Below are 25,877 nucleotides of genomic sequence, written 5' to 3'. Positions count from 1 at the left end.
AGACAGTGTTACAACCTTCTTTCCTGTAGCACCAATTCTTCATTCCAGCTGTCTCTCTCCCCCCTCAGGCTGCAGCAGCATCTCAGATTTTCAAGTGCTCTGCACCCTAATGCTCTGTAACAAGTTGATACATTTCCATCGGCGAACCTAATAAAAACAACAGTGGTTGTCATGGTTTACTAGCAAAACTTTTGTGCTAACTCAGAATCATGGCAAAGTGCCCAAATAGCCCACGCTCTGCATTCTGTATGATCTCGGAGTAGTTATCGGTAATTGCATCTCCACCCCCTCCCTGTACGTATACTCCCTATACCATCTTTTTCACATTTATTATTCAAGGCACTTTTTGTTGAAGATTGTGGCACCTAACTTACAAAGAAAAAGGACTGTCAATGACTTTGAAATATAGTCTTTTCTCTTGTTTATCTTTCTGCAACCCTGCTTTGTAATGCTGTTTTCTGAAATTGATTGCTACCTTCCCAGTCCACGAAGGCTTCCAAAAGGTTAACTGATGTCACAGGGTCATATCTGTAGCCTGATCTTATTCCCACCTATTTCTTGGACAGATAACTTTCAACTTTTTATATACCTGAGCTCTAGTTATATGACAGGTAAACATAGCAATGAAATGCAATTCTGCTTATATAACAAATCAGATTGTATTGCCTGCAGAGAAGCGCTATATGGGAAACTATATGTGACCTCTGTGTGAAAATAAACATGTGCTTCCAGCAGCTTAGAATATTTATGACATGAGATGAACAGAAACAGTTGGAGAGCAGGATCTCGTGATTTGCAGTGGTCATTCTGAAATCCAAAGCAAAAATTATAGACTGATATTTACCTCTGAGTCAAGGCATTCCTCTCTGCTTCTAAATGTTTCTTTCCATTCTCCTAGAGTTCACATCTGCAGTAGTTTAGTGCTGGGCTTCTGTTTAATTCCCATTCAGCCTCCAGTTGAGAGAATCATAACTTAATACATAGCGAACATGTCTGTTTTGGAGAAACTTATTGAAAGAAAGGGAAAGTATCTTCCTTTTTGGAAGTGCTCAAAAATTTACATTTCACTTCCAGGGAATGCTAGAGCTGTGAATGTGAAGGGGAATTGCGGTTTGAGTTATTTAGCATCCAGTGCTAACAGTTCTCGTTAATCATCTTCTGTTAAAGGTTCCTGAATGTTGCAATCCACAGCACATTTGTGCCTGCTGAAGTCAGTGGAGACAGCTCTGAGCTTCAGAAGCCAGTGGTACTAAACCAACAACTGCACAGTGATTTGGCAGAACACATCAATGTTGCTGACATATAAATTTGACTGGATACTTTTATCTCCAGTTTTTAATGTCTATGTTAGAGTGCCTCCAGTCTAACTGGGTATCTGCTTCTCCACAGAACTGACCTCTTAATCTAATCTGATATGCTAAATTGTCAAAATTACCCTATAGAATGTGACATTCAAGGGCTGGTCGCATGCACAGACTGGGCAGAAAAAGACTGCCTGGGGTAAAACCTGTGAAGAGTTTGTTAGTGTTATGATCACAGGAAATGAACCTGTGAAAAACCAATCTTTATTTTGTTAAATACTGTTGAAACCCATAAACTGTCCCTCACCTCAGAAAACTGGTAAACTATAAGTATCCCCATCTTAGGTTGATGAGGAGTTTGATAGGTAGTTTCTGTAAAGTCGGTGGTTAAGTACCACAATTCACTCTTCTGAATAAAAGTCTCACAATATGGCACAAAAAAAGTAAAGCAGAGAACAAGTAGGAGAAGAGAAATCTACCTGATGTCTTTCCACATAGAAGAAGCTGAGGCACTGAACAATTGCAGAACTTCTAGTGACAGCCCGTGAGCTCTGAAGCCTATTGAGTCATCTAAGGAATTGTCTCCGTAGCAGATGCCGTGGCTGTCCATTATCAGGAGGCTGAGCACCCAGCTTGCTCCACTCGGCAGACTACAAAACTTTGTCTTATCTTAAAAATCCTGAGCACCAAAAGAGTTTTGTTCCTAATGTCCACATGGACTTCGTGGAGAGAATGAGACATCTGGAAAAGCAATCCAAAAGGTCCCTGTTTTGAACAGGAGATTATTTGGAGCTTACCAATGGGAAACCCTGGACATTTGAATCAGTCATGGTCCTCTCTGAAGCTTTTGTGTCTGTGTCAGGGCAGCCCCTTTGTGAAGGAGCCAGAGGTCAAGCTTCTCCTCTATTTTAATTTTCAATGACACGAGCAAAACTAAAGCAAATATTAATTTTATTCTGTGCTATAGTTCTATGGGGAAATGAAGTGACTAGCAAGACCTAGACAATGTCTCTGGATTCTTTTTCCTTTCATTGCTTTTGCTATTAGCTTTATAACCATGTCTTTACCTGATGGCATTTTATAAAATTAAAGGAAGATTTTGGGTTATAAATTAGATTGAGCTAGTAAAAGCCATGTCACGTCTTTTATTGCATTTTTCATTTGTTGTTATTATTTTATGAGAATTCAGGCTGTGTGCAATCTTCCAGCAACTGTAGATCTCACACTCACACATCCAGTGCTGTTAGGAAATTGAGTAGGGATAGAAATGAATTGTCATCTGTGTGGAAGCTACAGAAAAGTTCCGCAGGTCTCAGATCTTATAATTAAATTAAAAATCCTGGAGAAGTCCATCCTGGGCTGCTTTTTATGATAATTTCAAAACAAAACTGCAGTCGTAGGAAGCAGAATTACCGCTGCTTTTTGCAAGTTAGCTAATACACTTTCTTTCAAAAGCAACCACTGAACTGAATAAAAAACAAAATAGTTGCAGCCAGCTTGATGAGGACTGTTTACCTCTCAGTCAGACACAGTCCCAAACTTAAACCTCTGCTGGGAGCAATATCAACAATCTCTTAATCTAACTTCATCACCAGTCCTTGCTGCAGGCCTTCTATTTCAGACAGGCAAATACATAATAACACACAGTGACAGTCAGTGCCGAGCTCGTTCATTGTAATTCCAATTTTCTTGGAGCAGAAGAACTCCAATCAAAGAAGACAGCAAAACAGTTGTGAAGACCATAAGAGTTCCTCAAAGTATTAGAAGGCAAGGCCTATTTGTCCTTAAGGACATCATGCCACAAACAGACTACTGTATCTCTTGTCTGATGGAGATCTTCCTACATCATCACACAGCATGTGATCACACTGAGCTCCTGGCTAACCCATGGAAGGGTTTTTTAATTGCAAAGAAACTTCACACAACAGACCAGATAAAGATGTGGAGAGAACTTCAGTCAAGCAACTACACAAAAATCCAGCATCAAATGATATATTTAACAAATAGTCATTCAATAAAGTTACATGGAAATAGGTATTATGTATGGATTTCTATCATACTTAGCTATTTTAGTCTGTTTCTAACACTCTGTAGGACAAGTAGCATGATTTCATCATGCACTCATCAGAGATGAGTTTATCATCTCTGTAGCTTTTAGAGAACCAGGATAAGTGCTCCACTGTGATCCTTCGGGATAAATGTGCTCCATCTAGGCAATACAGCAGCTGGAGGAAGGTCTGTGTATGGCAAAAAATAAGTCAGAACCATTCTTTTGGATCCTCCTCCACCCAAGGCACCTGCACACTGAGAACAGGGAGAGGATGCAAAGGCAACAAGCACAGGGCGTTAGCTATACTCATACCTAATGGCCAGTGTGAGTGTGAAAGAAAGCAACTGATGCTTCTCTTATTTGTATGTGAGTGAGCTCACACTTGTAGTGCAGACATGGACATCAATATGTAGGGCATATTAAAAGAGTTTCCCTTTTCTTCCACTTCATATTGACACAGCACTTATTTTTAATGGATAGGTCCAGGTATATTTCTCTTATAATTTGCTAGAATGGCTTGAGGCCAAATTATTTATTTTTGTGAGTTATTTCTCATCAATAGACATCAAATATTGTATAACAAGACAATATTGCATGCATTGTCAGAGCTTGTTAGATCACGGCTATGTTGCCAATATTCTAAGGCAGTGCTCCTTGGAATAACATTTGGTTGGCTGGAAGACATAATCTCCTACTGAGTGTTTTCATCCTGAGAGTTTTTTGTGCCTAAAAATGTAGCAAATGGTAGCAAAAGAGCAAGAACCAAATGTCACTGTCACCTTGCCAAGGTCTATCTTTGTCATTTCTAGACTTGGATCTTTCTGTAGATATTAAAAATAAATAGCTCTGAAACTGAAAGTGCAGGATATCAGGGTAAAAGATAAAACACTTTAGCTTACAACATTGTAGTAGAGTTTCTTTGTCTTTTTTAAGCAATTATAAATGGCAGATGTCATCTTGGCATAAAAGATAAGACTTTCTCTCTGCCAAGGAGAACCTGTTTGTTAATGCTGCAATCATTCAGGCTGTCAGTTTTGTTTAATAATACTTAAGGTAACCCCTTGGAGAGTAAGTATGTAGTATAGATGTCAATATATATTTTCCAAAGAACTGATTTTACTGGCAACCTGGAGAATTCTGGTACCCTAAAGGTTAAATAACTGTTTATTAGTTCTTCTTTTTCTTGAGATAGCCATTTCATAAATTAATTATTGATTTTAGGTTCTTTAGATGTGAAGATTTCAAAGGCCACATCAGTTCTTTTAGGCTTGTACAAGCACACCGGCCTACCACTGCCCATAACAGAACAGTCATTGTTTATATTCCTGTAAGGAAAAAGCTTTTGCAAGGCTATTTTTAGGAGTTCATGAAGTCAACACTGGTGTGGGAAACCTAAATAAAGCTTTATGTATGTGTGTAGGTGCTATTTACATATGTACAGGCTATTTCTGTATATGCATCAGAACCCTTTTGTTTAGCCTACTCATTCAGTATACTCTGTCTCCATTGTGCTTGTGATTTTCTGCAATCAAAAACAGGAGGTCAAACAAAAGGCATTATGTAGGCTTCAAAACTTCCACATACATTGATACGGCATGAACAGAATTTAGCTTTTGTTCTTTCTGTTTCTCCAGTTTAGACAAAAGTGTTACCATTTATTACAAAACTGTCATTATTAGACGATTAAGAGAAACTTATTACCTGAAACTTGCCTTTTTTTTGCAAGGAGATTGTCCATGATAGAATTCCAGCGTTTCAGTCTCTGAACTCAGATATTCACATAGCATCGATAAGATGCTATAGATGCTTTTTTTTTCTTTAACATACACATTTTAAGCAGTTCTTTACTTTCCAACCTCAGATTGCACAGACTAAAATAAATTATTAATAATTTTCATTAATTTTCATGAAGTTGTGCTGATTTGAACTTCATGAAATTCGTAAAAGCACTGTCATTTTTATTCTTACACTGCCATAAAAACTCCAGTCTTGCTTACTATGTTAGCATTGGGTTGTTACATTTCTTCTAAAGTCACCAAGAGCAAAAGAAAATCCAACAACTGTTAGTACAATTTAAATGCCATGTAATTTAGAATCATGTCAGGGAAAGCATTGAAAAGCTCCCCCCACTTTAATGGATCTTCATCCCCACTTAAATGTTTACTTGCTTGTTATGCTGTGCATCAATTATTATTCATAATCTTCAGTCATGAGCTTTTAAAAATCCTCTTCCACGTTGTTATTCTCAAAGCCATCAGTATTTGTTTGTTGTTGCCATTTTTTTTTCCTAGGAAACACTTTTCTGCAGATTTATTTAGCAGGAAGTATTTTTACTGATTGTCTTGAGAATAGTTGTATAAAACATTGCAGAATTAGATCTTGAGATCCAAACCTAAAAGCTCATGAGCACAGTCTTCATTCTAATCCTGAGAGCAACCTCATTAAATATTTTTCTCTTGTGAAAGTGGTTGAAAGAGAAATAACTGAGTCTGTATTTGTCCAAGCTGGCCGTATGCACTATTTTAAATTTTCCCTTACAAAGTGATTCCTACAGTTGTTTGAATTATTTTGTAATTGAAATCCAAAAGAATTATGTTAAGGCTTTCAGGGGAAACTGTATGCCTTCCTTAGTTTGAAATGGGTTTTGCCATATAGTTGTGGTTAGATTTATTCTCTAATTTAACTGGAATTTATTCTCTAATAGAACTGGAATGACAAAGAGGTGCAGAAAATATGTATTCAGAGGTGGAAAACAGTGTAATAAATTACAAAACCCCCTTTTTTGATTCATTGATGTCTGATTCCCAAGTCATTAGCATCCAAATAAAAGATATACAAGAACTTCTGGAGCCTTCTAGTCAGATCAATATACATGTTTTCATGTCAGTACAATGACTGGATGCAATTCTTTTTTTTTTTTTTTAAATGAAGTTGTTTGTGGACATTTCATACCCAGGGGAAGTATTTCCTCCCAAACAGGAGATGACTAAGATGATGTGACACCTAAATATAAGGAATAAATGTTGACTTGGCCCTTGGTTATTTTGATGTACTGGGAACTTTTCTTCCACTGTATTGTTTATGTGAAATTTTATCTTTAATGTAGAAATGTTTCTAAACTGTAAAGTATATGCTGATGTGCTCATAAATAAAAGGAATTTAAGAAGGAAGAATTTAATAGAATTGTTTAGGTTGGAAAAGACATCCAAGATCATTGAATCCAATTATTAACCCAGGACTGCCAAGTCCACCACTAAATCATATCCCTAATTGCCACATCTACACATCTGTTACGTACCTCCAAGCATGGTGACTCAATCACTTCCCTGGAAAGCCTGTTCCAATCTTTGACAGCCTTTTCAGTGAAGAAATTTTTCCTAATATCCAATCTAAACCTCCCCTGGCACATCTTGAGACCATTTCTTCTGGTCCTGTCACTTGTTACTTGGGAGAAGAGACTGGCCTCCACCTCACTTGAGCCTCCTTTCAAGTAGTTTTAGAGAGTGATAAGATCTCCCGCAAGCCTCCTTTTCTCCGGGCTCAACACCCCCAGCTCCCTCAGCTGCTCCTTGCAAGACTTGGTCTCCAGACCCTTCCCCAGCTTTGTAGCCCTTCTCTGGACATGCTGTAGCACCTCAATGTCCTACTTGTAATGAGGGGCCCAAAACTGAACATAGGATTCGAGGTGCAGCCTCACCAGTGCCAAGTCCAGGGGGGTGACATAAGACTAGAGGCTGATAGGTAAGGAAAGCTAAAAAGAAGAGTAGTGAAATAGATATTATATACTGAACACAGTCAAACACCAGCTGGACATGGTCAAGGGCAACTTTCTTTAGTTAACCCTGCTTTGAAGCAGGATGGTGTTGGACATATTGATCTCAGAACGTCCCTGTCAACCTCAGTGGTCCCATGATTCTGTGGAAAGAAATAAAATACCTGTGTGATCCAAATTTAGGAAATACTTTTAAGGCAAGCATAAAAAAAGCTCTAATCTTCACAGAGAAGCCCTTCTGCAATATAGCAGCATTTTTTTAAACTCATAAGAACGTAACAATTATAAAAAAAATGAGGAGGATTTAAATGAAATTCAGGTAGGGATTAGTCAAGAAGGCTATATTTATCTCATTCACATAGCATATTCAATCCTTTCTGGTTTTAGTGTACGCAAGGATATATTCGAATTTCTCTAATTTTGTGAGAAAACTAGACCATATGTCCTTTCCAGCAAGCCTCACTTAACACTAGTATATGAATAGGATGCTCTCTGGGTATCACACTGTGGTCTGTTTTTTATTTATTTCGTGTTGCTCTTGCTGGCATTAGCTGTATAAAATAAACAGTGTAGAAAATTCCAAAATTTTCAAATTCAAATTCCAGTTGAACTTAGCAGATTCTATCACTATACAAACATTTGTTTGGTAAAAAAAAATACTTAGAAAACATAAAAGCTCACAGTCTCTCGCATCTTTCAACAACTGACAAGAAATAAACAAAAATTTTCCTTAGCCTTCCCTTCATGCTGAGGTTTGGTTTTAAGCTATTTCAAATGATGAAGCTTCTCAGATATTGCCGCTGCTCTTCTCATACCTTCTGATTTGCTTATCATCTCTTCATTTCCAGTGGTCAGGCATCCAAAGCAGCATTATCAACATCCTTCACTCTTTTAATTCCTATTCAGATTTCTGTTTTTTCATCTTTGCCTTCTTGGCATTTGCTCTGAATCACCTTTTGACAGTTTTTCTATGGATAGCGTTTATCCAATCCATTCATTTCCTATGCTGGGCAAAATCACTGCAAGCTCAAGGCCATTATCTTCCAATTTGTATCCCTGTCTCAGACCTGAAACACTGAGCATTTTAATGAAGTAGTCAATAGATAAGGCAAATGAGAGTCTACTTCATGTAGCTCAGTCTTCTCATGTTGGTGCTTTGCAAGCATGTCCTCATTTTTCATGCTGGCTCCTCCACGTCTGTCGATGTGGAGAAGAGTGAGCCCCATGGAGTGGATTGGTGCTGTGCAGGCAGTCCTGGCTGGGTTCCCCTGGCTAGTTGGGTTCTCGGACAAAGAAGCAGTGCCCACATGTGTGCAGATGTCTGATTTTGTCTGGCTATGGTGCATCTCAGGACCAAAATTGCTCTATGGCAGCTTTACCTTTTTTTAATGCCCACATAGCCCACAATGACATACTTAAATACAAGCTTTTAAGAGGCAAAATGAGTGACAAAACCCCTTCACTTAAGCACAAATATTCATGTGTTCATAAATCATAACTAAGAAGTATGGGAGGCATTCCCTTGCTAATGCCCACTAGGGATGACATTATCTGTGTTTGCACGAACTTTGTTTCATGTAGCCAACAGTATCAAGTGCATTAGTGCCAGAACGACTCTTTTCCTGGTCTCTCTAGTTTTCACAAAGATGCATCTGAACTGATGATTTTATCTGCCCTACAAAAATAGCACTTTAGCAATTTATAGTTTTCACTCATTCAAGGTGCTGTGTCAGAGATGAGGGACAGACATGAAAAAAAAGACAACTGAAGGAAAACTCTCTCCAGTAAATAATATGGACAAATATTGAGAGGAGATAAACCACATTTCATCCCAGTGAGCACTGCTGGTTGGCAGACCAAGTCACCTTCTGCCAAATCATCTCATTATTACAAAAAGAGGAATAGGATAGAAGAAACACTAGTAACACCAGAAGGCTGGATATTAGCGGTGTAACACCAGAAGGCTGGATATTAGCAGTGTAACACCAGAAGGTTGGATATTAGCAGTAGGTAAAGATTAGATGAGACAAGTGATGGATTTGGCTGAGTCCCATGAGGAGGAAGATCAGGATAAGCCTCATACTGGGGTTGTGACTAGAGATCTGTTGGAGAGAGGCAGTGCCTGAGACTCCTGACCACCTCCCCACTACCAGTGAGCAGATTGGTGTCTACAGGACTCCACTGCAGCACGAAAGGTTGCGTGACATCCTCTGACATTCATGGCAATCAAAGGTTGATTTAGTTTACTGTATCTTACCAGGAAGCCTTCAGCAGAGTTTTGCCAAGCAATAAAGTCTCAGTTGTTCCCAAAGCCCAAGGCAGGAGTTCTAGAGCTTTTAGTGTTGTAAGAAATATCAGTTAAGATAGCTATTTGTGAGTGTCTCTGTTTTGTCTATACCAATATGACAGATGTCTCAAAAAACCCTGTGTCCTATTCTGAGTAGTAAAAAGTTTTCAGTGAGTTATAGCATTTTTCTTCTTAACTCCATTTTTGGTCCAGTGTTTTGGTCATATGCTTGAAAAAATAAAAAAAAAATGAAAAACAGGCAGAAGTTCTAGGGAGACATAATGTCTTGCATTGAACCAGATGATGGTAGCTGGAAAAAGTGGATATGCTTGAGGATACAGTAGTCCTTCGCTGCTACAGCAGTGCTATTAGTAGTGCGTTTTCACAGAAAAAAAAAAAACTAAAAATAGGAAAAAAACGTAATTACTTTTACCTAAATTCCACTGGAATGTCTCATAGAACAGATGGCCCAGCAACAAAATTTGAACTTAGGTATCATGTTAGATAATGAAATTTTCTTTTCTCTAATGAAAAGTTAAGAGACTATGAAAAAGAAAAATACAAAGAACATCTTTGCTGCCATAAGCCAGATTTGCCTGCAGGACAGCAAGCACTTCTGAGTGCATTTTGGGAGTGGTTTGAAATGGAGTGGTTTAGAACTGACTTGCTTCTTCCACATGTTATCTATCCTGCTTTGGGAAGAGTATGCGTCTGACTTCAAGGTGATCTAACATCCCACTCATAGCTGTCTTTCTTGAATGCCATTTGTGTTGTACAGTGCAGGTCTGGGGACTTGATGTTTATTAATGTGGTTGGTACAGTCAGTGAGCTGATAAGAGAAAGGTGATCCAAATGGTATGAGTTAATATGCCTGAATAGATAGAAGAAGAGAGCACAAATTATGATAAGCACTGGTCCTTTTTTCTCCTGGATTATGATGAATGAGGTTTGTATAGAGATATTTGAAGAAGCACAATGAAGACACTCAACAGATGTTTATCTCTGAGTCATGGAGTAATAAAGTAGAATAGACATGAAGTGAGTGCTTGGCAAATCCTCTGGGCACAGAATCAAATACACCTGCTTTGCTTCTGACAAACTTCTGATTTTTCCTTAGGCACCGTCAATGATGGCATCTTCCCAGCCATCCCAGGCAATCTGTTCTGATTTTCCTACATGTTCCTTGCTGAAATTTAAGTCTGTTACATCTTGTCATTTCTGCAGTAGATGAAGATAGCTGTTTGTAGCAGTCCTTTTTCACTAATCTGACCTAAATTGCATCTGGTTTTCTCTCCACCTTCTCTCAGATGGAACAGCTAATACATGTTTCCTCATAGATCATTTTTTCTAGACACCTGATCATTTCCATTGCTCCCACCTGGCACCCAAAACTGGATGCAGTAAGGCCACTGGCTAAGGGTGTGGGAAATTTCAGCCTCCACAAAACTGAGTGTAATGGGAAGGATTAGAAGATTAAATGTAAAGACGTAGGATGGAGGTGCCCCTTCGAAAGTTGACTGAATGTGTTAGGTGTCATTGGCTCTACGTGCATCAAAATTTGAAGCATATATGTGAAAGGATTAGAAGTAGATGGAGAAGACTTCAAGTAGATTATGTTTCGTGTTTTGGCGAAGGGGGAGTGAGAGAATATCTGTTAAGAGCAGATTAATCATACTTGAAGTGTTAAGAAAACCATTTTTTTGCAGTAGAGCTTGTGATGTCTACCAGAAAAGAAGAGACTTGTGATGTCAAAAATGCAAAGAAATACTTGCAATGCTGAGATATGAGATGATGAAGATATAAAGTATAGATTTATATGTATGGATGAAGAAATATCAATGAATGTAGACCTAAGTAAGGAGTAGTTTAGAAAAATTTAATCAAATTCTTCCTGTCTGGGTTGCCTAAAGGCATTCATATTGCTTATTTGCCTTTTTTCATCCTTTTCTCTGTTAGTCCCATTATCTTCACTCGTACTGCAAAGAAATTCTGAACAAACTTGCCAAGGAAACATGAGTCTCTGGAAGTTTATGAAAATCAGTGGCTAGACAGAGTGGCCCCAGGGAAATATCCCTCAATGCTAGTTTTGGTTTATTTGTAGCAGTGGGCTAGGAGGTGATAGAATCATAATGGCTGCAGATGGGATTTGCTTTTAATTAGAGAGTTTGGATAGATTTGTCTCTCTTAGGATAGGATCTCCCATGCTTTGGGAATGCCTGTCTCCCCATGGCTTATAGAGGATGTGTGAATGACTAGTTCAGGTAAAACCCTTGCCTTTCAGCAGAGACCAGGTGAGACGAAGTCCAGCTCAGAGTCAAGTGAAGTGAAGAGAGCAGAGGTGACAGCTGAAGGAAAAACATTTCATTCTGGTGAACTGGAGAGAAGTTGCAAGCTGAAAAAGGCCCCATTCACAGAGAAGAAGACTTCAGAAACACACATTATTTCTCTCCAGATCTTCTCACTGGTGACCAATTTCCCAGAATGACTTCTCCAGCCCAAACTTTCTACATGCTGAGACTTGTTTACAAACAACATGGTACATTATTTACAGTGCTTCTGAATTACATTTCACTGGTTTTTCTTCCATACCACTGCATGTTAGTACCAGTGGTGCCAAGTTCTCTAAAATACTTGCTAGCTAGCACAATTGAGCTGCCACCCACACTGGAAAGCCTGCAAACATTTCAGTAAACATGGGAAGGTGTTGGCAGTCCTCTTTTAAAAGAAGTCTCAAAATGGTCTCCTGCTTCTCTAAGGAGACAGTGTACCCAATATGTACACAAGTATATATTATGTATGAGGGGTGTCCAGTCAGGAGTCTGACAGTTGGACTTAGAATTTAATTTCTGATTCTAGTAGGGTCTTTTCATTCTTTAACTAAACCCCTGGGAACCCTGAACAGAAAGCCTTTATTTTAGGATGGAAAAGATCAGTTTGGAAGAAGTAAGAATTAGACTAGATGCAAGCCGGTTCTTGAGTTATATTCTGTATTTAAAAGGGCCTGCTTCCCATCTCCTGACTCCTATTAGTGTATTGACATCAACCAAATGACACATGGTTGGACATTTGTTGGACGTAACACAAGTTCCAGGTCATGACAGCTGAAGTGGTAGCATCTGAGGCAAATGTCCTAGACTAAGTCATTTCACACAGATAGGGATAGAGATTTCAGGAAAGTTTGAAGCCATGTTAGACAATACTAGGGCTCAAAAGGGAAAAGAGAAATCCACAGAATCAGCCACAGTTTTGGTAGTTGGAGCTTTATTGCAAATAAGCATTTCAAATGTGACAAATTAATTTCTGTACCTGTTTTCATTTATTAACTTTCAGCCTCAGTAGGCCAAAATCACCTCATAGATATGGTGGAAGGCAAAATTTGAAGAAACTCCAATGGAGACAGGGATTACTGGATGAACACTGGTGTCCAGATCCTGCTCTAACATCTGCTCTGCCTGCATTAGTTACTTTAATGCCAATGGGCTCACTCCTATGAATAAAAAGATAAAAATCTGTTCCTGATTATCTTCTTCCTGCACTTTTAATCCTCTATCTTTATTAATTTTTAAATCATTTTCTTCAAAACAAATGAAAGAGACTTCCTAAATGGAAGCAGTTGTGTTTTGTTTTTTTTTTTACTGTGGTACAGACAAAGCAGAAGCAGCAGGAAATTATTAAATATTGTTAAGTCATTACAGGGCTCTGGTGGAATAATTCTGGTGTTGAGCTTTGGAAGACTTAGAACGTATTTTTTTTCACTAAGATCTTTTAAGAAGAAAATGGCCACAATTATAAAATTCATTTCATGTTTTGGAGAAGAAAATTGTTCTCGAAAAGTAGTCAGTCTGGGATTGTTAGCATAATGTGATATTACATGTAACATCTATTGTTTTTCCAGAAGAGAATGACAAATTTCTCGAAGTACCAGGCTAATAACTTGTAAACATAAAGAATTGCAAAATGCAGTATGCACAAATAATCAGTTGACTCCTAAAGGGTCTGATTAGCTAGCTCCTTGCAGAAGAACCCAATCTGTTATTGTGATAGTAGTCAATAGAAGTTGTTTATCATAAAAAAAAAAAAACCCACCTCAACCCATCTCGAATTCAGACTGCGCTTATTTAATGAACTCCCTATCTGGATTCCTCTTGATTTTTAGAAGTTGAGTTTATTTCAGAATTTTCAGCTTAGTGTAGGAGGTTAGCTGAAATCCTCTGTAAAAGCCCTTTAATTTTACGTGAGGTACTTGAGGAACATTCCTCTGCCTGACAGCATCAGTCACATATGAGGCAGAAAAAGGTACGCGGAGGAAGCTGCCCTACTGCATTGCTCATCAGGGTAAATAAGGGTCATTCATCCAAGTTGGAAGAATCATGGCTATTTTAGCTGCCTAAAGGTCATATAGTCTATCAAAACATTATAATGAAGAGGCTAAATATAGGTATGAAAGGGTTTGGAATCCTTGGCAGACGTTATTATCAATGCCTTTTTCAAATCGGGTGAGTGCAGGGATTCAGATCCCAGTGTCTCTGGTGACAATACAGAACAGCGTAGGAAGGTTGAACTATGAAGGTTGGTTGAAAGGAAACCTTGCCTTACAGATTTTCCTTACAGAAGTGCCTCAGTGTTTTCGTGACAGGTTGTCATGACAGTCCCAGAGCCACCGAGTGCAGGAGGGTTTCTTCTGAGATATATCATTGGATGCTGTTGGAGATTTAACACTGGTAACAGCACTGGAAAGGAAGTGTAATAGGAAGCAGACCATCATAATGTTCTTCCTCCCCTCGCTTTTTTTCCTTTTTCTGTATTGTTATATTTAGAACAGTTTCAAACTTGACCTGCCATTTCCTCCAGGAAGGCATTGAACAGGCTGTCTGAAGAGAGTTGTTTGTCTCTGTGAAGTAAGCACATCTGAGACTTGAGTGTGACATTTGCTTGTATAAACCAGACAGCAGTGAAGTAGTGATCACTTGATTTCTGTTTCAATCAGGCTGTGCAATTGCTTTTTAGTCTCAACAGTTCCCTGAAATTTGACCTTATAAAACATCTGATTAAGAGATTCTGCATGAGTTTTCAATATTTTGGGACTGATCTGCATTTGGCTTTCATACCTAGTGTTGCTGAATCATGTCCTCTAACATAACCTGGCTTTGGCACACACTTGCGCAGCTTCATCTGACCTCTGACTATCACCCTCTAAGTCCTTAGCAGCACCTAACTCTTGGTTTTCTATGTAAAACCCTGCAGCACATCAGTGCATGAAGCAAGTTCTGCCTCTGCCACCCCTGAGCAGTGTTGCTGCCAGCTGGAGTAGTCATAGAGTTGGCAGCAGTCTCCTGCCTTGATACAATAGTAGGTACACCTCCAAATCCCATGATTAAATATGGTGGTTGTTGAGAAATAACTCCAATTATTGTCCCTATCTGATAAGCTGGTGCTTGTTTTGCAAAACATTGCTATGTTGGGAAGCAACGTGAGCTCCTTCAGCACACTCTAGAACAGATGAGATGGACTCTTGGCTGTGAAACCTTTTCTTAGCATTGTTAGAAATTGTTAGAAATCATTGTTACTCTTCATGTAGGTTTTCTAGAACTTGGGGAAAAAAACCATCTTGCTGGAAAACATCACATTAATCCTCTCTTCAGCTACTAGTTTGGCCTGTGGCCAGTAATCTTTCTCACTATTTACTCACGAACAAAGGTTACCCATCCCCTACTTTTATTTGTAGCTGAATAAGAAGACCTTTCTCTCAGATGCCCACGTTATTAACTGGTCTCTGACTATTGTGAATTTGTGCTCAGCGTGAAAAAGCTCTGCTTTCAAGTCTATTTAAAAGACCATATTTTCCCTGGGAAGGGAGGGAGATGAAGTGGAAGATTGTGTTTATTTCCATATAACTTGCAGTTGTACTTTTTCTGCACGTCCACAAGAATGAACCTTTGGCACAGGTATACTTACATATGCTTTCCTGCATCAAGTCACTTCTTATACTGCAATACTCTCCTGGGAAAAAAAAAGAGCTTATCAATATGAAATGGGTTCCTCTCATATTCTGGCCCATACCATCCCATTGTTACTGGTTCTACTCCCATCAGACTCCAGTCTTGAAGTCAAACTATGGAGTTCTGACTCAGGCACAATTTCTTGTTGTTTCTATTATTTTTTATTAATAATAATAATGCATCAGTATTTATATGTTGTCTGATTTGTGCTTAGAGCATGAATACTAATCTGTAAATCTCTTAAATGCAGAATAAGCAGAGGTGTGGGCCCTGCTAAGTTTTATAGCCTGATTTAAATGTATCTAAGTCCCGTTCTAAAGAATATAGGGAAAGAGATGAGACAGAAAGTTGTCAGAAGATTGCTCAACTGGAGAAAGTTTGAGTAATTTCTTTTAATTTTATCCTTGTAGAAAAAGCCACCAAAGCATGTTACTTTTTGTTAAAATGTTAAAAAATAATCTGATTAAAATTTCCATTTTTAATATATGGTAAGTTGTATTATAAAATGTCTGAGAAAATTAAGATTAATGACCTGGTTTCTTTATATTACTAATTTAAGGACTAAGGTGCTTTGCCCCATAGCTCTGTTACTAAGTTTATGCAAGGTTAGAGAGTAAGAAGTGCCATTAACAGTACCAGTTTCAGGGTCAACTGGATCATCTTACCCTCATTTGTGTAGGATTTCTGTGTTTATATTTTGGATGTTCAATATCTACCACCTTCGGATGATACAAATAGTAGTATATCATTTATTTGCTCTCCTCTGTTTTTTCATTTAGGAAAAAGTTTTAATCATTTATCCACACCTGTCCATATTTGTTTTGTTTAATGCCACCAGTGACAGCTTTGACAGCTTGTTCTATATTCCTGGTTTCCAGTGAGCTCTAACAATGCTGTAGCCCAGTTTCAGAAACAACCTCTGTTTCTGGGTATAAAGATGGATCAGTTTTTATTTCTTGGTTTATACCCAGTAAAAGGGCCTTGCAGTTCTTCATGGTGAGTCCTGGATCAGGTATGTTTGAGTTCTCGGAAGGAGGACATCTACCTTTAATCACTGTATTTCTTTATTTGATTTTTTTCTTGTTGTCATGCACTGTTATTACCTCATCTTTTATCATCTCTTCTTTCTGAATGTTTAAAGTCGCCTATCTTAATATTTTCATAAGTAAGCATTGCCTTTCAGTAAATAGCTATGCCACTATAAAGCATTTGAGCAATCAGTTGACTGATCCATGGCCCAAACATCATAGGATCACTGCCTTGACTTCCCTGACCTGAGAAGCCCACTGCTCTGAAGAGGCACATTGAGGATTGAAACTGAACCTGAGTTTCTTGCCTCATTGTTGTGGTTTGCTTTCTATTGTCTAGGCAGCCTGTGTTTTCTGGTTACTTCTTCGTAGGCAGTGGTATCCCTATACCATTAAGCACCTGCTGTGCCCTTCTTCATAGCCATGCAACAGATTTGATCAATGTCAAGCACACAATGGTAGAGCAAGAACAAACTTCTTAAACTTGATACCATGTCTCAATTCTTTAAAGAAAAAAGTCTTTTAAAAATAATTTAGTCAAATAAAGAAAACTAACCCCATGCTCTTTGTAGCTCTGATAGCAACAGTAGAATTATACTAGCCAACCGTTTTTGTCCTAAATATATGTTGTATGTTGTCCTAAAGTCACCATTAAAATCAACTACCAGTAAGTAGAAACTTAAAAAACTAGCTTCAGTGCTAGGTTTAGTATCACTTAGGCTTCTCTTTGTGAGAAGCCAGGCTATGGTTTTCATGATTTCTTCAGCCAAGAAGCTGAAGGGCAAGGCTGGAACAGAGTTCCACTGGCAAAATCCTGGGTGTCATTGCTCATTTATCTTGTTTGAGGAAAGAACGTCAGAGCACTGCAGTGCCTCCCCCATGTGCCATCCCTTTGGGAAGGAAATAATTAAGCTGAGAAATTAGACTAAAATAAGATTCCCTTAAGCGTAATTTAACCTCAAGTTGTTGCCAGGAATGTGACAAGAAAATGGTAAGCATAGGCTGATATATATTTTTAATTCTTCTTAGCCTGTCTTCTAATCTTGTAAAGAAAATGGTTATTCACCATTTGTTCTTTCCTTTTGATCTCTGGGGATTATTCTATTTTTTTGTTGTTCTCACTCTTTCATTTGCAGTAGCAGCACTGGCTAATCACCATGCAGTGTTCAGATTGCTGCATTTTGGTATTAGCCCTCAAAACTTGTGGTGAACTCCAGCTCGCAAAAGCATCAATGCTCGTGCACAAGGCCAATTTCTGTTAGCACGTGGTCTTAGTGTAGGTTTATTAACTTTAAGTATGGGCTTAAACTCCTCTGAAACTAAGAAGACACACACACATGTTGAAATGCTTTGCTGAACCAGAGCAGCCTAATGAACAGAGTACTGTTTACAGACGGTTGGAACAGACTGTGCCTGGCTATTGAGCATCACAGAAGGGGATATGCACAGACGTAAATCCATCTGCAGGATTTGGAGGATGATTAAACATTGTCTTCCCATAATGAGCCAGCCTTGTACTTAATGATCATGGTGGTGAAAACAAACCTAACACACCATTCCATCTGCTAATTTTGCACAGCTCATTGTAATTGATTTTACGACCTTGTCATGTCTGACAAAAAAATTGTGTCCAAAATGCAAATTTACAAACAGAAAATGTGAATAAGAGTGATGCAAAGAAGCAATTGGTTTAAAAACGTTTTTAGAGGTTACAGATTCTGTGATGGGATCCAAAGAGATAAGATAGCTTATGGCACCTGAAACATATTTTATCTTATGGGTTACTGAAAGGCACATACGTTTCCTCTTTGTGAGAGAAAGTTGGCTGAAAGTTATCTTCTGAACGTCATGGTTTTCATTATTATTCCTAATTATGCTATTTATCTGATGACCTCATCAAACAGAAAAAGTAAATCATACCTCTGACTTTTAGCAAAGTCATAAAGTGCCTGACTGTCCTTGAATTTAGTATTTTCTAATTGCCAGTTGTTCCCAAAAATAATTATATTGTAGATTTATTTTTATAGCCTGAAGTTCTGTTCTAGGACAATTTCACCTTTTGAATTTGATGTAGATCTTCTAGGAGAATTTTTAAGAAGACTGGTTATTGTTGAATTATAAAAGATTTCATAAGCTACAGTGGACCATTTTATTCTCAGATGCAAACCTGAGAAGACAAAGAATTTATAGAACAGATTAACTTGATTTAGGATGTTTGAATACTGACATATGGAAATATCTGGGATGACCTTTTTTCTTTGAATGTTTAGAAGAAGAATGTTGTAAGTAACATTAGTAATATGTACTGGATAACTGCATTTCTCAGATGGCAGCATCCATAGGCCATGAAGTTTGGTTTGAGTGAAAGAGAATTCACAGGTCTCTGTCCTTTTCACAGATTGCATATGTTAAGTGCTACCCCAGTCTGAAGTTTTAGCAGTTGAACTCGTTGGTTATTCAGTGTTTTGTGGTAGATTTCCAAAGTTCCTGGTAATGCTCTGAATTGCTTTGGTAAGTTATTTCATGATATCCAGGAACCATCTTATTTTTTTCTTACTGGAGGCTCTGATCTCTCTTCAGATAGCAAACTATTTTCTCTGCTTTATTAAGAAGTAGCTGTCTCATTTTTCTGGGCCTGGGGATCAGGTAATATTTAGTAACTTGTATTATAAGGCCTAAATATTTTAATCAGTTATCTAGCTTACATCTGTATAGTAAAACATCAGCTCTTAGAGCAGGATATCACAAGCATTGCCCAGAGGGGACTAAATACCCTACAATGAAAGTGGAAGCTCATCTCTGGTCTCCCTGCAGCAATTCAGGACCAAGCCCTGGGAGCGAGAGAGTGGGCAGGTGAGGATGGTGGTGCTGGCTGGCTTTGACAGCCAGTATGTCCCACCAGCAGCCCCTCTAGTTCTTGTTGCTCAACCTGCAGGTACCCTGCACAGTACAACAAAAGGTAGTTAGGGAACGGGCATGGCCATCACCTTCCAACAATGCGTAACATATTTTCATACAAATTTCATGAAAAATGAACCTTTTTGCTGATTTTATCAGTACTTCCATCAGACCTCAAAATTTGTACACTTACTTCTGTTGCTTCAGAAAAGTCTCAGCTGAGAAATCTATCCCAAAGGAGCCTGAACAAGCTACTGTGCCCAAATCTTAATCTGTCTCCATGCGATTAAACAGATCAGTGTATGTTTCTCTGCTGTGAGGGTAGTGAGGCACTGGAACAGGTTGCCCATAGAAGTTGTGGATGCCCCATTCCTGGAAGGGTTCAAGGCAGGGTTGGATGGGGCTTTGAGCAACCTGGTCTGGTGGAAGGTGTCCCTGCCCATGGCAGGGGAGTTGGAACTAGATGATCTTCAGGGTCACTTCCAACCCAAACCATTCTGTGTTTTTGTGATTCTGTGTTGCTCTTGGTCAGAAGAGAGCAAGGAGATGATTCCTCAGGATATGTACTTGTATGAAAGGGAGCTGCATTTATTTGTCTTGTAGTCCTTTGGAACACACCAGGACAATTTCTGAGGGAAATTACTGAGACTAGTTTTGATCCCTGTGTCCTTGTCCAGTAACATTAGGTAACATTAGGAAAAAAACCCCAACATACAACAACCAAACCCCTGCAGCAGAGGAAGTGATAATTTCTGAATTGTTTAAAACAGTGCATTTGCTAGTGAGCTTCATGAGAAATGAACTACTGTAGGAGATGCCTGGAGCTTTTTAGCAGATAACCTTGGAAAGAGTTTGGCAAAAAAGGATTGCTAATCTGAAGCATGGAATCTAAAAAAGACCTTATGGCTTTAGCATGCATAATTAGGATCCAGGTCCCTAATTATTAACATTTTAATATCATATGTAGATGTTAACCCCAGAAGTGGGAAGAAGAGAACTATGCTATATGAAAGATTGGTACGTATAATTACATAATTCAAAAATGTACATGCCCCAATAGAATATAGTGAATAAGTATAAGAGTAAAAACATTAGGAGTTGACTTAGAATTTTTCAGCAGTGGAGTTCAAAGTGCAATATTTCTTGGTTCTAGTTAATTACTGCTCTTGAAAGCTTCTTGTAATTGAAAAGGGGAAAACAAAAGAATTAGGGATCCAAATTTGAACAAAAGACCTATGGTTCATATGTTTCTGCAAAGATCAGGGCGGAATTGCACAGACACATTGAGACTGGCAGACCTGACCCAAAGTTAGCCATTATTTCTGATTTTCCTGCCAGATATTTTTATTCCAGTTTGAGAACATGCTGACCATCTTCATCTTGCACCTGATGTTGACTAGTTCTTGCATAAGGACTTGTTTTGAGTATTTTGACATCAGAAGGAAGTTTGCATAACTTAATCTGCTAGATCCGTCTGTGTATACTGCAAGACAGCCATTCATTTCATTCTTAGGCAGAAGGACTTGATACTCAGCCTTGTGGTCAGGTGAACCTAAGCATTTCATTTGATTTTCAGTATATCTTTGCACATTAAGTTATAGAACAGCTGAATGAAGCAGGAGGTAATAATAATCATTATTATCATAATCTCACAAGCAGGGGAGACACAACAAAGAACTTGCATAAGATCTAGACCACTGCCCACCTGAAGTGACTTCCATCAAACCATTTCATTTTCTGATCCTGCATACTCTAAATGAAATATGAGCAGTGATGCTGAAATGCTTTGTAAAATAGTTTAAAAGCCAGTCTAAAGTGTACTCTAAAATGTAGAATAGCTTTTTCAGTATATGATACTGCAGTAGACATGGAGAGAGGATGCTTGTCTTTCCTAGGATTGAAATTGCTTCAGACTTGAGGGTCTTTGCTTACTTCTCCTAAAACCAGGTTTTAAAGTTAAATATTGTATTAGGTGTCGCACTCAGTGCATAAGCACATTCATAAAATATTTTCATTCACATCCTCATCCTTAGTGTTATACAGAATAAAATGTTATTCTTTCAACGTTATTTCCAACCCTTTTGGAATAACCTGTTTCAGTTCCCTCTCCTCCTTTAAAAGCTCATACTCCATTCTGTGTGAAATTAATTTTAAAGCCCTGGGTACTCAGTTCGTCTCTTACATATACCCTAAATAGATGAGAGGAACGTTGTAGCAATTGGGACTGTGTATTTCCTCGGTGTGGTCTCATCAGCAATCTCCTCCTGAAGTTTACTGCTCAGGGATCTTAAATGTTATAATGATGGCATGAGAAAGATGAGGCCAGTGGGTTTGGGTCTGAGCAAAGAGTCATTTGGGGATTGCATTGGGCAGAAAACTGTTCCCAATGGGATATTGAAATTTGGTTTCTTCCTTGGTGAATAATACACAATGTGGGATTCTAAGTTTCCTTCCTCATTTAATTTTAATTGAAATACATCTGGTGGCAGATGCTGAAATAAAAGCATAGGTGGGACACCCTGAGAGTTGTGAAAGGGACCTTGACAAACTCATTTCCCTGCTGATTATGCTACCAGGATAAGCAGGACTTGCCTTTTTAAAGGTTAACATGAGCCCCATCATGTGCAGGCAGAGAAGGAGTGGGCATAAGTTACCAGCATTGCAAGCTTAAAATAAGTAGACAGTATCAAGAATGCGTCACTGTACCAGGATCATTTGAACCCATCTGATTTTATTACACACGCAGACAGAGCATTAAGGTCAATTCTTCTGCATGGAAATAATCCAAGGGTTTGGGTAAGTATCATATTCTTTAGTCTCTGCAATCTGAAAGAACAAATAAAAAAGCAACTAAAGGGATTACAAATAAATCACACTGGCTTCTTTATCCTAAAGCCCATTTAGCTGGATACGTAGGAGTATTCAGAATTGCAGGAACAATTCCTATACTTATCTAGCAAACTATTTAACTTGACTGAATCAATGAATTAAAGTTGATTAATTGCCAAAGCTGCTAAGTTTAGCACAAGCCACATTTTGCTTCCTCTTTTTTGAGTATATCCTATGGCTGAAAGCGGATTTTGTAAATCCTACACTGAGATTAATCATGTGTTGTGTTCAAAGACAAAACAGAGCCCTGAAATTACAGATTTGGGGGAAAATGTCTCTTGTGCTCATATATTAAATTTTTGCTATCGTATATTAGAAGTAGTCCACAACTGAATAGGTCTTGCTTTCATCATAAGTAGGGGGATTTCTTCACCCTTATTTGAAGAGTTTACTTAAGGTGTTTATGTCTGAATCTAAACCAAGTTCTATCTAGTAATACACATTGACTGAACTTTCAGGAAATCTGAACAGAAACATATAAGGATGAAATCCTTCATGAGAACTCAAATAATCTAGGACAAATAGGACACATATGATGTTGACATGTGAAATTGTTTAGGATTATGATATTTTGGGGCATAAGTGGTTTTGTTTTTTTTTTTTGGCAAAACTTTATTCATCATACTGTCTTTTCTCTCCATTTTCAGGAAGTTATCTGTCTCTGCTCTGTACCATGGATTCAGTGAGCTGCAGATCCCTCAGAGAGATACTACATCTCCTGAGAAAGGGAGAGGGTTTTTTTCTATTCATATTATGCTCCAATCAGTCTTCCCTGCTACTCATATTCTAACCATTTTATTCATATTCGGCCTCCCCTCACTGGCCCAGTCTCTCCAGTATCACTATTTGATACTTTCTCAAATTAAAATAACTATAAAGTAGATGTGATTTTTTTCAATCAGTGCTGTGACCATTCTTCACTGCTCAGTTACAAAACGAATCACCAGCAAAAACCAAAATTTGGTGCAACTACTGACTTTTTGAAATAGTTGTCTTTCATTAGTATTTGTGAACACATTATATACTGTGTTATGTGCAAACACATGAATGTGTTCAAGTGCATGCACACTCACACATATACCTTTTTATCTGTTTAAACAGGATGGTTAGAGGTCACTTTTCTATATAAGCTTGCATATATATACACAACGTGTGTATGTTAAATCCATTTCAATTTCACAAGGTTGCGAATAGTACAAGCGGAATGGTTTTCCAATACAGTGCTAGATGTGATCCAGTAATAATTTAACCAGTGTTAATATATAGTTTTGGAATGCAGTACAATGCCGTGACAAAAAGGTTAATGCAATTGAATGCAAAGCAGAGAGTCATGGGCTAGATTTTGATTTGTAACCCCCAGAACACACAGGTTTAGCATCTTCAGCAATACTGTTTTCTGCACCCCAGATGACACTATGGCACAGCCACGCCTCCCAAGAGCCTGCTGACCACATCAGCAGCCCACAGTAGCTGACAGAAAAGAGTTCTAATCCTCTGCTTCCTTTGGCACATCCTTAGACTGATGCATTCTGGTGTTTTCCCAGGCAACGAGTTGTTTGTTTTACTACTGAGTTCCTTCTTAGTGGTAAACAACCCTAGAAAGAGAGGATTAGAGTGGGGAATTGAGATTCTCATTGTTATTAGCACTTATCTCCACCAGGGAGATATTATATGGAAACTTTACCCAATAATTTCTATCCTATCTTCCCTAACTGACAAGAATGTTCTAATTAAACACAACTGCTGTTAAACACAGCAGAGTCACTGCAGTGAACCTGTCAACCTGAAATTAACAGGCAGAAGCAAAAACATATTTCTGTTGTAAAATTCTGCAAAATCTAAGAGAATAAATAAATGGCAAGATAAAAGGATTAAAAGCAGTGTGATTAATGACTAATTAATGACTAATGATTAATTAATTTTGTGTGGTTATTCCTGGTGTCTGTCCTTTCTTGATGGAGAATATCATACATGATAAGTTAACTAAATGCACTGACCAATTTCTTTATTATCTTGGAACCACAAAGGAGAGCAAAGCAAAACTGAAATACAATATTTCTCAAATGGGAGTCAAGAATTATTTGTATTTAAAACATACTAGTAAAAACAGTCCTGGTAGGAAATGATGGTACATCTCAACAGCAGAAATGTTCTTGTTTCTTTCCAACCATGAATAAAACATGCAGAAGCAACTCATTTTGTCTGTAATAACTCTTAGTGCATAACTTCCTGAAAAATGATACTGCTTTTCCTCATATCTCTTCCTCTAGATATACTCATCCTTCAAGTGTGTGTTGACTTATTTTCCTATTTCCTCCTATAGCTTCATCTTTGTTTTAGACAACTATGTTGGCATGATGGTGAGGTTTCAAACATTAAATTGAAGATCATTAGAAGTTTTATTTTTGTTTTATATAAGTAGTTAAGTTAAATAGGAGGGCTGAAAACAGAAGTAAAACTCACTCTCCAAGTACATTAAAAATTCTGTTGGAGATATTACAAATCTCATGCTGAAGCCTACGGGAAATTTGTCTCAGATAAGAATTTAAGACTCAATATTTAGTAAGTGATAGCTCATGTCTGGAGATGAATAACAGAAAAAATATCTTTGTTTAAAGAAAAGAACACAAATAAACTATTTATATCATGAATGGAAACAAAACAAAAGACTAAAACAAAACAAAACAAAACAGCCCCCCAAAAAAATGCAAAACAAAACAACAATGACAACAACAACAACAACAAAAGAAAGTTGTTAGGGAAACAGGGAGTTCTGGGAGTTCTGTTGGCAGCCATATTTGATTATATCTCAGATAAATACATTATTCAAGACTCTCTCTGAAGGTCAGAAGTAAATCACAGCTCATCCACTCCCAATAGAATTATAGAGATCAGAATGAAGCATCTCAAAGAAAGGTAAGATTTTGGAAACCACACTATTTAGTTTCATCAGTGTTTTGACCTGCCCTGCATCACCTTTTCCCAAGAGCCCCAAACATCTCTGCAGTCATCTGCAAGGTGAGTGCTCCCTTGAACATGGTCCCAGGGACTCCAGATGCCTTTCCCAGGGACTGGCACAGTGAGTGGTGTATGCCCCTGGAACCGGCATTGGATATCCCTATGGAATGACAGAGGAGCCAAGCGAGGACTACTTGTTCCTCTTGCAGTTGTAGCCATGTGAGATGGTTCATTAGTCTCATAGCAATTAGCACCTCCTCTTTGATGACACTGTGGCTCTGCTCAGGTTGGTAGATATGTCAGGACAGATTTTGCTTTCGGGCGTCTGGTGGGATTTCCCAACTCTTACTCTACTGTGTGGCGCTTCTCAGTATGCCATCCAAAGGTGGAGGGTGCGAATAACCCCACAAAAAGGAAACATCTCATCACACAAAACTGCCTGTGAAAGCTGTAAGGTCACATATTTAAAACCTGCTTGGGCTGGGTGTTATAAGTATCCTTCCATGTGCTTTTGTGCTAACTGGCAGCAGCCTTGTGACAGCAAAATAGAAATGCTCTCTGCAGTGCACACTCAATATTTGTATGACTTGACCCTGGCCTTTCATTCTGAGTTTCTTTCACTGTGTTCAAAATAACAAAATAAAAAAGAGAGAGCAAGTACTACACACCAGAAACCAATGGACATATAAGTGAGT

The 25,877-nt window shown here is 38.3% G+C and overlaps 1 protein-coding gene across 1 annotated transcript in view; it reads left to right on the top strand.

Annotated features, from left to right (window-relative positions):
- The window catches only part of KCNB2 (potassium voltage-gated channel subfamily B member 2), a 172,199-nt gene that overhangs the window by 53,692 nt on the left and 92,630 nt on the right, over positions 1-25,877 (top strand). The gene's annotated exons all lie outside the window — the stretch shown is intronic.

The sequence above is a fragment of the Manacus vitellinus genome, unplaced genomic scaffold (assembly GCF_001715985.3).
Source record: "Manacus vitellinus isolate BGI_N305 unplaced genomic scaffold, ASM171598v3 scaffold_1_pilon, whole genome shotgun sequence".
Lineage (NCBI taxonomy): Eukaryota > Metazoa > Chordata > Aves > Passeriformes > Pipridae > Manacus > Manacus vitellinus.
This window is presented reverse-complemented; position numbering and strand designations above follow the sequence as displayed.